Raw genomic sequence first — 12,364 nt, forward strand, 5'->3', positions numbered from 1 at the left:
ATATAATATATAGGTATTTACTGTAAAATAAACATAAAATACGAATTCATAATAATTGTAACATTTAATGTCGTTTAGTGTTACTCACGCAAAATGGTGTTAACAGGATCATGTGAATTATGATAATTAGTAACAATATTGCAAAGTAGAACAAAGCTAACTTTCTTGCTTGTATAGTCATGGGAGTCCCAATACGTGCATCAGCATACGGCACCGCTCATTAACCAACTTTGAACTATTTTACCATTTTATCAGGTAGAGAAACCGGTATGGTATCTTTGAAACATAAACAAGTTTGCTTCTAGTTTATCTCTACGACTACACCTGACTTGTTGTATTATCTGATAGTGAAAGTGGCGATACCACCTAGGTATAATTCTTCTGCGTAATTTTCTCAATTTTCTCCAATTTCATTTGGCTTTCTAAGTAATTTGTAGGTATATCAAGTTTCATATACAGTTTCCTTCGTTTGATGCAAATTTATTAATTACTATAACAAAGCTTTCAAATTTGCTCTACGGTTTTCCCGCAATTAAGGAAATGTATGTAACTAGGTATACGCGTAACGGAAAAAGATAAACAATAACAAACCGTATTAACGAACATTATTGTGCTACTGAATATAGTATCGCATTTCAAAATAGATATTTAATTAAATAATTATGGTATTTAAAATATATAAAGAAAAATGTATAAATCTCATGGTATAAGTACGAACAAAACATAAGCAAAGAAATAAGCATCTATAAAGACGAATGCACTTAAACGATAAACTGAAAATTAGCAATATCAAATAACACACAAAATACAATCCTTTTTATTTGTGTTGTAATAATATGATGCTTTTATTTATTGTATCAATAAATATACATACCAAGATTGTTTTATAAATAAAGCCAAGAATATGGGTCTTTAATATATATGAGAGGGGAAAAAAATAAGCAGTGATAAATAAAGAAGATATAGTTGATTGATATTACCAACTTAAAATTCATTGTCGAGTAGTTGCAGTGAATGACCTTAACGTGACTCAACATCGCAAAGTATCTGAAACCTTATGGCTATAGCAACAAGATAACTTTTCGGTATTTAAAGTATTGATTGCACATGTAATAGGTACTATATCGTATGAACTTCTTAAAATAGCTACTCTGCGAAGTCACAGAGTAGGTTCTATAAGAAATAAATAAGTATTTAAAAACCCGCCTTTACACCAGAGAGTAAGAAATGTTTCAAACTTTCGAAAGTCATGTACTATTTATCGCGACAAAAAGTTAAAGGTTGGTTATATACATACCAATTTTCAACTTTCCATATCGATGTATCAGACATAAATTTTTGATATAAAAAAATATGGAAGCTTTTTTGTGAAGTTGGATATTTTAAGTTACAACAATGTACCGTCTGCTTTTAAGATAAAATAAAGAGGATGTCATTTTCTTAGTACTATCTATTATAAACAGACAGCCAGACTCCAACATATTATTAGTATAAATACATTGGATTTTTAATCTTTCACCTGAGATGACGAAAATTGAAATTGAATTATTGTTAATATTAAGAAAGTTATATGAATTTCTACTGGTATATTAATAAGCCAATTAAGGCTTATGAATTCATCAAAGTTAATTCCATATAACATGTTATCTAAGTTCATATTGAAAGCGCCTCACTACTCTCTAGCATTCAAATTTATAATTAGATTTTAATATAATCTTGTATTTGAGATTCTGTGGGTAACACCGAAATTTCGGGAACCCTATAATAATGTGTGAATTTTTTAATTTTATTTAATACACCTTCATTAGCTTTTACAACACAATTTATAATTAGTCAAGTTAATATAGTTATTTACGTATAAAGGTTCCGCGTAATATGAGATTTAGAGAAAAATAAGCATTACGAGTCGAATATTCTAAGAAATCGTTTAAACCAACCAGGTGACTTCTTATCTTATATTCTTAATTCTTTTTTTATTTCTTATATTCTACCTACAAATTATTCATTAAGGTTCGTTAAAACAACATGTAAGTGTCTTAATGAACATAATTCGTGATAACATGCTTTAGGAGGTTTTGATAAAGGTGATAATTTGATAAAATACAATTAAAATATCAAGAGTTAAAGTCACATTATTATTTATTTATTCATTTAGGTTATTTGAGTTAAGAAGAAATGACAAAAAAGCTCAACTGGTATATTTTTGGTGTTCTTTAATTAAATCAGTTTATTCCTAGATTTTATTTGGTGTAAAGTAATTTAAGTTGTTAATGGGTTAATTATTTGTTGCCATGGAGTCATTTATCTGTAGCACGAATTGACTATCATGACAATTGAAATTATGTGACGATACCTATTATTAATGTTATAATATTATTTTAATTAAATGTTATTCATCTTCTGAGAGATCTTGTAATTTAGACGTCACGAGACAATGCTTTGTATAATGATAACATCGTAACTCATATATCTTGTATTCGTATATGAAGCCAGCTAAGACGAAAACAGCACAAAAAACAACATCAACCGATAACACCGAGAGGAAACACCACATTATGCGTGGAAGTGTGCTGTGCAGAGGCTTATGCATGCGCATGCATATTCAAAGATCAGTTTCCATTTCGTGTGCGTAATCGGAAACGCATCGACACATCCAGCCGCTATACTGCCAATCAAGTTTGAACTTTATATGAAAGACATACACTATATTCTGTCACAATGAATCGTGAATGATTTATTCATTTTAAAATTGCCTAGTTCGGCAAATAGGAAGAGGTTCGCAAAAATAAACTTTTTTTGTACTAATAATAGGTATACTGGTATACAAAGCGTTAGTGTGTGACGGCGTACGGTGTGGCGGAAATGTGATATTTTGGGTTTTACTACATAAGGTAGATTGTTTAGCGACAGCTTGTCTTGTGTATCAACTGACTGATTTATTAGGTAGTTTTTTTAATCATTATGTTGCTAAACGAGCATATGACACGTTTGATTGCCAGATTGTAAATTGATACTGTATCCTAATAAATGCGATGCCAAATAGGTATGTATTTATAGACGTATTGGCCTGGAGAAACCTTATTAGGTATTACGTCCCTTTGAAGTAACACATGTGAGTTTCGATGTCTAGAGAAATCCTGGACAGGGAATATTTCCATAATATATAGTTTGGTGCTTTTAGTGTTTATTGCAATTGAATTTTTGTCGTTGTCTTTCAGTTATTTTCTCGTGGTACGCACAACGCTTAAGCTGTTGCTTATATTTATTCGCTTCGAAACTTTAACAACGAATTCCAGATTATAATACAATAATTCATATTCTTTTACAACTTGACAACGTTAGTTGCCATCAGAACATATGTAGCAAACTTTTTAAACATTTAAAACAAAATATTTTCTTTGAAACAATTTTAAACCGATTGTCAAAAGTAGAAACGTGTCCATTTTTTTTATTATAAATACAGAAATTGTTATTAAATAAATAAATATATTTTAAGATAGCCCTTGTTATTCGAAATAAAAAATATTGAAAAATATAAGATACTTTTTATAGTCTCAACATTTTTTATTTCGCATAATTTCGAATATAGCAACGTTTGTTGGCTCAGCTAGAAATATTTTAACTATTTTTTTTTGTCAATTTAACAAAAGCATATAAAAGAATATTTCTTACTACCTATGGATGTGGATTAGACTGAAATAGTCATATCCTTCACAACCAGTAATCTACTTTCCATAAAATAGAACTAATTGCTTTTTTGAATAACACAAGTAACACCGACTCATAAATCAAGTCATCTTAACGACATTTCGAAATGGACAAAAACCAACGACTTATATTTTTTACTGCGTCAAGAGTACATTATTATTGGAATATTTATGGTCACAGTGTTGGGAACTTGTAATTCGTTTGCGAAAATATTATTTCATTTCAATCATAAGTACATAAAACAGAAAAAGATTTTAAACACATTTTTAAAAAAAATATTCTGATATCTCTGTATATTTATCAGGTCTACAGTTGGAGAAATAAAAAGGTTTTTGTAATAAAATTAAAATACTTAATTACTTACTAATCTATAGGTTCCTTGAGATATTATGTAGTTGTAGTTTTTCATTCCAGGACGTAATAAATTAATACGAAAATTAAAAAAATATGTAAATAATCTCGACAACAAAAAATTTATACTCGTCTGAAATAAATTACTGATGATCTTGAAATGCCTGGACAGATCTTCCAAAAATTTAACTAAAAGCCATCAATTCATAGTCACTTTAAAAAACCTTATCATAATCGGTATATTTGTTAAGAACTATGATGTTAGAAACAGAGACACTCAAATAAGTGAAACACTCCTCTTTCAGCATTGGGTGTTAAAAATCAATATAATGAAGAATTTGATCTCACCGATGTATAGCGACTTACTCACAGTAATTATTAATAGCTCGAGTAATATACAACTCTCCTAATTGTTTAAATTAGTCTTCTAAGCTAAGAATATTAAACAAACAAATAAAAAGAAAAGTTTCGTATCCACCTACTAACGAGAGGCTACAAATTACAAAAGACATCGTCTAATTGTTTGGACCTGAAAGTCGTCCATTATTTTAAGTGCTAATGACAGTGTTAATTGACAATTTGACAGCTGTCAATAAGAATTGCACTCATTAAGAAGTCCGCTTATTCGTAGGAAGTACCTACGTGATGACAATTATAAGTGGGGTCTTAACTTATGTGATGAGTACAATGCTGAACAAGAAAGAGAAAGATTTGTCTTGAAGCCTTAATATAGGTAGATAAAAATACTTTCTTTTACATTGCCTCAATGTAAACCCAACGCCATTCCTCTTCTACACTATAGTGCATGAATTGGCATTCTACCGCGACACTGACGTTAAAGAAATACCCACCAATATACCACACCATGACAGGGGAAGATATTTAAAGCAAACAATCTTTGTGACAAAATATCTATACAAACTAGCAGTGGTTCTTTCTTTATCATTCTTCATTGAACTGCAGCATGTTAAGTACTTATGTTAGTTAATTATAAACAATACCTAAACTGATAGTGCCTATCTAAGTGGAAGAATAATATGTTTGTATAATATAAGATATATTTAAAAAAGGATCCAGTAAATAAGTACAGCACCTACCTACCGGGGGCAGACTATAAGCAGAAAAGAACTAGGTATATGTAGATTTTTTAATGGGTAACAATTGAATGGTGCTTTCGCCTGCGCCTACGGTTTACGCTGGAGGAGCATTAGTGGAGGATGATAAGTTGAGCATGAGGTCTGGTTAGTTGGCCCATCATTCACTAGAAATTTATGACAACGGTTTCCAGGGGGAACTGCGTGGAGGTCACCCTGAGATTGGAAATTGCTAGCAATTGATCATTACTCTAGATTACTAACAATCCTCTTCAGTGTTATGTAATATTATGTTATGTAGTTAGTAATAGGGCCTATTGGCTCCATAGCAAGCAAGTTTTTCAGGCCGAATTTCACGCAGTTTCCTCTAGAAATTCCAGGTGAATTCGTTACGATTACCTAACTGACCTAACTTCATAATAATCGGCGTTCACTAGTGCCTTGACAGCGCATACCGTTAACGAAGACGGATGCATCTTTCCATAGTCATTCATAAAAAAACAAATACACATGGTAGGTACTTACTTACTATAAAAATCTAGTTAGTGAGCGGTCAGCGATGGTAGATAACTCAGAAATCGTGCAGATATTGATATCAAAAAGCGGAAGCGTGTTATACTCAATCTACCTACCTATTATTACAAAACGATGCGTAGGAGTGCAAGTAAATTTATACAACGTAATGTAATAAGTAAGTATACGTACCATGTCTAAATTATTATTCGTTAGATAGGCAGCTGTTCTGTATTGAACACATACATAACAAAACATTACAGGACTAGGTACATACATACACATATTCATAGAATTGATCGTAATAGTATTGCATTTATCCTATTAATTTTTTTATTACCTAACTATTTCAGTACCCTTACTGATATACCTACCTACTATTAAAAAATATGGTACAATAATATATAGGTCTATTATAGTACCATATTTTTTACACTAACTGATTCTAGTTATGGGTACCTACCTATACTTTGATAGACAAATTCTGACTATTACATCAATGAAGTAGAAAATGTATTAGCTAGGGTAATAACATTTTTAGGAATTATTCCATATTTAAAAGATGATTTGTAATGAGATGTGATAAAATCGACAGGTCAGGATCATAATAATCACTTAATCAATGGCCTTAAAAATATTTAAATTTGGGAATAAGATTATAAGTTATCTTACCTAGTTAGGTACGTACACCTAAAAGATGATCTTAATAGTTGTGCCTAAAACAACTTTAAGAATATATCAATATACCCAAAACAGCATATAAAAGTTAAAAGTACAAATATGTATTAATAAGGAGTCGATATTCGTAATGAGGCAGGTAGGTAGTACCTACGTACTTGCATATCTCAGATTATAAACTCATATTTTGATCTGTAATTTCTCATCAAGTCGGACAATCAAGACTACCTACCTGCAGTACATACTAAACTTTAAAATAGACAAAATACCAACCTATTTTTCTGTAAAAGTTAAGATTTTACTTGCTGTTATTTAATCGATATATCTACCTACCTACATCTATTTATTGTCGATTGAGTTTGTATACTAAAATTAACTATTTGTAATAAATAAAATGTTATTAAAGAATACCGAATAATTGATATACTAGTATAGGTACTAATAATAAATTAGTTACATATTTTAATAAATACTTAAACGTAAAACACAAGACAATAAATAAGAGTGTATTTCAATTACTAATAATTTATAGATACTTATAAGGTCCTTCAAACATGCAATATTATATTATAATTAAGGTAATAAAATTAAACTAACCTGCTAAATACGCTGACGATAACCATTATACTTTTGTAAATAATCCAGCGGTTGTTTCGATCAAATGATATTGATTTTATTGTCAATAAAATCTTTTAACAATCAAGAGTCGCTACAGAAAACAGGCACATTTCCACAAAATGCACATCTTTTTCTTAAACGCGTTAACGATAAACAAGATACAATCGTACGAACGGTCACATCGCGACAAACACTTCCACTCTCAACGAAGGACGGCAGGCGACTAAATTTCTGATTGGTCGACGTTGGCATCGCGGCGGAGATGCAGCGCGTGCACATCGCCCCGAACCCCAAAATCACATCAAATATTTGGAACTACTGCATAAAAAACCATAAAAACGCTTGGTATATGAACCTCGGCATCGTATGTGTAACCAGATATCTTTGTAACTAAATAACTTCAAATAAAATATTTTTTCATGTGCGTTATATTTTGTACTTACTGTAATTCCAAATTCGCTCTAATTTTGAATAAAAATAATTTGAATAAATCCGAACATTTAAACACTAAATTGAACAATGGAATAAATTCTTTTTTCTACGTTTCAATCAGAATTAATATTTATGTTAAAAATAATCTAAAGATTTTATTCAATGTTGAATTGTGTTTTTTTTACGTAAGATGCAAACACATAAAGAAATAAAACAACAGAAAAAGGAAAGACGTTAAGAATAATAGTAATATATATACTATAACAACATAATGTATTAATAAAAAATACTTTATATTCTCAGGGTGTCACGGTGATCCTATTTTATTCAACATTTTGAAATAAATACCTAGGTATATAGGTATGTCAAAAGCACTGTGTTTCAAGTCTCAGGTAATATCACTAGGGTGACATTTGTCTGTGTTAGTCACCTGTGTCGCTGTATCCCTATATTATTGATGCTACACGCCTCTTCACTCCCTTTTGCGACGCATACTAATGTAGGCATATCATTGACAACTTGACAAGATTATAGTAACCTTCATACAGGGTTGCCATTTGCTGTAATTGAAGTTTTATGTTTACAAAAAGTTGGAAGCATTTTACTTAATTAATCATATGTATACCTTTGCATATGTAAACATATAGAAACGTTAAATCTGTATTTAGAAATACTGTATTATAAAGGAATAGTGGAGAAACAAATAGTGGACTTTTTTAAATATTTTATTATTTGATACCAGTATTGTATTAGGATAAGTACCTTAAAAATCATTTTGAAAGATTGTTTAACCAGTTGGTTATATATTCAATATTTTTTTTATTTGAGTATTAAATTGAATTAGTGCTAATTGGTGGTTTATATTCATCACTTAAACTTAAAAATGTAAAGTAATAATAAAATTATTTAAAAGAGCAACACGCAAGTTTCTTGCTCGGTCTTCTTGTGATGAGACAGCTTTCCGAATGAGCGGTAGTTTAAAAAAATGTAATAACTATTCAAAAGTGCTTCAATGTAAGTTTATTTGAATAAATGATTTTCTGTTCTATTCTATTCTTTACGAACTATAGGCATTAGATATTTACGACTCGACAATTGTAAGATACCAATACAATTTTCATGATCAATTGGCAATATACTATCCATAACAAGACTGCAACATGACCCCATTACTACTGGAGTTTGATCCATAGCCATATCCAATCTGTAATCAATACCGAGCCCTTCAATAACCTTACCGTTTATTTTATCGCTTACAACAACCGTTACTCCTTCAATAGTAGTACATGCTACAAACTTTCCCTATTCCAATCACCATTTATATTACCAGTAGATCAAAACTTACACTAGCTGTATTTCTAATCTATGGTCACGTAGTTCATAAGCGCACGCAACGGTGTCTTTTATTACGATCAGTCGCGCCCCTATTCAACTCTTATCGAGATCTCACAGCTTCCTAAATTAGAATCGAGATGGTGAGATTATCGTCAATCGAAAAGGGTGCAGAGACGTCATGCTGTGATCATATTGGGGTCACTAGTATGCGGCCACCTGTACGACGACGGGGATATACCTACATCCAAACAATTTGTATTTTGTTTTCGAGACGTTAATTACAACGATAAATACACAAAGGTTTTTCGTTCCGTATTGGGTGTGGTAAATAAAGTCGGTATGTTGTTCTACCCTTCCGTTTCTTATGGACATAGTCGATAGATAGAATAACATTCTGTTATTCTACATTTGATTTCCGTTTGGGCGAATTGAGCTTACAAACTTTTTCTAAAGATGTTATCTATCTATCTATCTAAAGATATACAATTCTAGGTCCTCCTGGTGATAACATGTTATAATAAATAACACGAAATAACACCACTTGTTTAATTAACAAGCTAGATTCATTAGACTGGGTTACGCATTGTAATGGAAACCAAAATTTAGACAAACTATGCGCGCAAAAATAAACTCTGAGTTAGCGTCACAGGAGACAATCAATATTGCCATAATTGATGTTGGCGGCCGACCGCCACGAACTCTTTTGATATTTTCATCATTTTAAAATTTATATTTTTAGAACAGTTCTTTTTATATGCCATGTTTTTTATACATTTCGCTTATTTACCGTATTTTGTAGATGTATTTTAATATATTATACTATTATAATCTACGTCTTTTCACGATTCAACCATTCAGTCCACATATCTGTTATAACTTGTATAAAATATACAACAATATATATGAGACAACGCACGATAAAGATAATGTCTTTATCTAAAGATATTTTCATAATATGTTTAGATTGCTGAGATTCATTTTGTTTTTACAAAAAATAACTCGAAACACGTAAATCCGGAGAAACATGAATATTATGTTCATATTAAAGATTAAATTGGTTATTAAACGTTACAAGAAATTAGACGAACACGCCAATTGCTAATGACTACAAGCTAATAGGTACTTTATATTGTAGTTTTACATTGATTCTTCAGGGTAATGAACTATAGTCTTATGGGCATAATGAGATACTGTCGTGATTACTTGCATACTTGTATGCAAATTATTTAGTGTGGAAATTATTTTGCTATGTCTGTAGTCACTTAAGTAGTTTGTCTGTTCAAATTAATTTCTAAATATATCAATTTTATAATGCCTTGAATTGAATGGCAATCATTCAATCAAGAATAATAAATATGAAAATGCTACCATAAGCTTATCAGACATAACAAAATTGAAAGATGGCTATATGATAGGAACTTTTCGTAAAACAATAAAAAAGGTTTCCATATGTATATGTACATTTATGTACATATATGTATACATTAATGATGGAAATGTTCATTACGTTGTATTAAATATATTTCAGTCATATAGGCCTACTCTTGCAAGGCCACTGCTCTGCTATTCTAAATAAAGAAACGGACCAAATATAGGACTATATAAGCTGATGGTTTTGTATGCAAGAGTCGTACTGAATAGCCTTAATATGGACGTGCTTATATCTTATCCGTTCATAAGCGAACAACTGGTCAGTTCGTCATGGTATGTCATATTAACAGAGCAATTCTTATTACTCATAAATGTCAATAGCCGCCGAAATACCTACCAGTATCTCCGGGCCCGAAAATAGAAAGTAGAAAAATATCTTAACATATACCATACATTAAAAATTTTTATTTAGTTCAATTTTTATTTAGCTCTGTAGTTGAAGCTCCTTTCAAGCATAAAATTGCCTGTGCCAGAAGGCTCCACTCTGCCATATATACTTAGTTTATAGAAGTTTTGAAGTACCTGCATGTTCTATTAAAATAATTAAAACAATAATTTGTCTCAAATACGAATTTAGATAATAAACAAAATCATCGTCTCATGTGTGTAGTTATCAATGTAAAGATCGCTCAGTAATATAGAAAGCTTCCCTAGGATATAGTTTTTCCAGAAATTCTTGACTGCATACACAGATTAGTGTGACATATTACCTATTTACTCTAACATTCTTCTTCACGTATATTAGTCCATCGGTGACACCTTTCATATTCAAAAATATTTAGTCGTTATAACCACAGATAACATAATTTGTTATAACTATTACGGGATGTCTTATCTCTCTTATTTTGACAACCGTGCATACAAAATTGTAATGGTAAAACATTTTTTTCATATTTACAAGCAGTAAACGTATTTAATCTATCCACCATGGGAGTTTTAAATAAAATCTCCCTGATGGAAAATATGCATAATGTAAGTATATACGTACACAACTTTTCTGCGTATTTGTGATAGTGGTTATCTTTGAAGAAAAAAATCTTCTAATCTACTCATGCAATTTTTCTTAGTATTTATCATTGCTAACTATAAGTAAGTATACATTTTTTACTTAGATATGAACTGATATTATTAATATAAACATACATCTGTCTGTTTATTACATTTTCAAGTGAGTTTACGCAGAATCGACGAACTTCAAAGATAGATTATAGACTTATAAAAACTCTGTTACAAAATATGAACCAAACTCGTATAATATCTAAGATTTATCGACTGTTAAACAATAAAATATTAAAACATGTAAATTGTGCACTTGGCATGACAACTTCAGGTAGTATGAAATGAACCACGAATCAAGTTCATAGCGGCACTATGTAAAATATACAGCCACCTGATGGTAACTGGCAACCACTTATCATCCAAGTCGTTCGTTACCTTTTCTCCAATCTGTTAATAAGAAGTAATTATGACAAGAATTCTATCAAATTGTTGGGAGGATGCATGAGGATAGCTAAAAACTAAAACGTGCTCATGAATATCAGGTAGCGATTAGCTTGTTTACAAAATCACTATCATAAATGTATGAAAATGTTAAAATATCTAGTATTGCCTACGATATTTCGTAAAGGAAATATAATTATTTTTTACTTTTTAAAACTAGCTTAAAAGTCGATACTTATCACCGGCTGTATTATAATTACTACTTTCACAATGTAATGATATTGTTTTACATTCTTATATATTAATTTACGTACTGAATCTGATATGATAGTGAACTAAAATTTATAAGATTTTAGTCTACACACAAAATAAAATCCCCGTAGATAGTATACACCGTCGTTAATGTAATAAGTAACAACAATAGTTGCGAAGTAACTATTTTGTAAATTCGTCATTACCCTTCATTAAAGGGCCAGAACTTTCTATTATGCATAAAGACCTTAAGTATAGACTCTTGGCCTCTTCACAAAACGTCGGTACAAGGGTCTCGGGTCAGTTTGACCTATAATTAACCCGATGTGGTGCTTGAATTTCACAATACTAATAGTACCTGTTGAAATATGTATCGTTACTAAAGTCGTTTCATTCATCGCATATTGAACGACCTGGGAATGACCAAATCTAAACATTCTCGTATAACAATAACAATAATATTGTATACACTTACATGAATGCTGATAAAATATCTGAAGATGATGGCAATA

General features: G+C 30.6%; 1 long non-coding RNA gene across 1 annotated transcript in view; it reads right to left on the reverse strand.

Annotated features, from left to right (window-relative positions):
- LOC131851313 (uncharacterized) overlaps positions 1 to 7,164 on the reverse strand; it is a 42,792-nt gene extending 35,628 nt beyond the window's left edge. The window contains exon 1 of the long non-coding RNA XR_009357873.1: positions 6,942 to 7,164. This is a non-coding gene — a long non-coding RNA (uncharacterized LOC131851313). The remainder of the gene's footprint in view (positions 1 to 6,941) is intronic.
- Positions 7,165 to 12,364: the final 5,200 nt, after the last annotated feature.

This window comes from Achroia grisella, unplaced genomic scaffold, assembly GCF_030625045.1.
Source record: "Achroia grisella isolate CSIRO2021 unplaced genomic scaffold, CSIRO_AGI_Agris_v1 utg782, whole genome shotgun sequence".
Classification (NCBI taxonomy): domain Eukaryota; kingdom Metazoa; phylum Arthropoda; class Insecta; order Lepidoptera; family Pyralidae; genus Achroia; species Achroia grisella.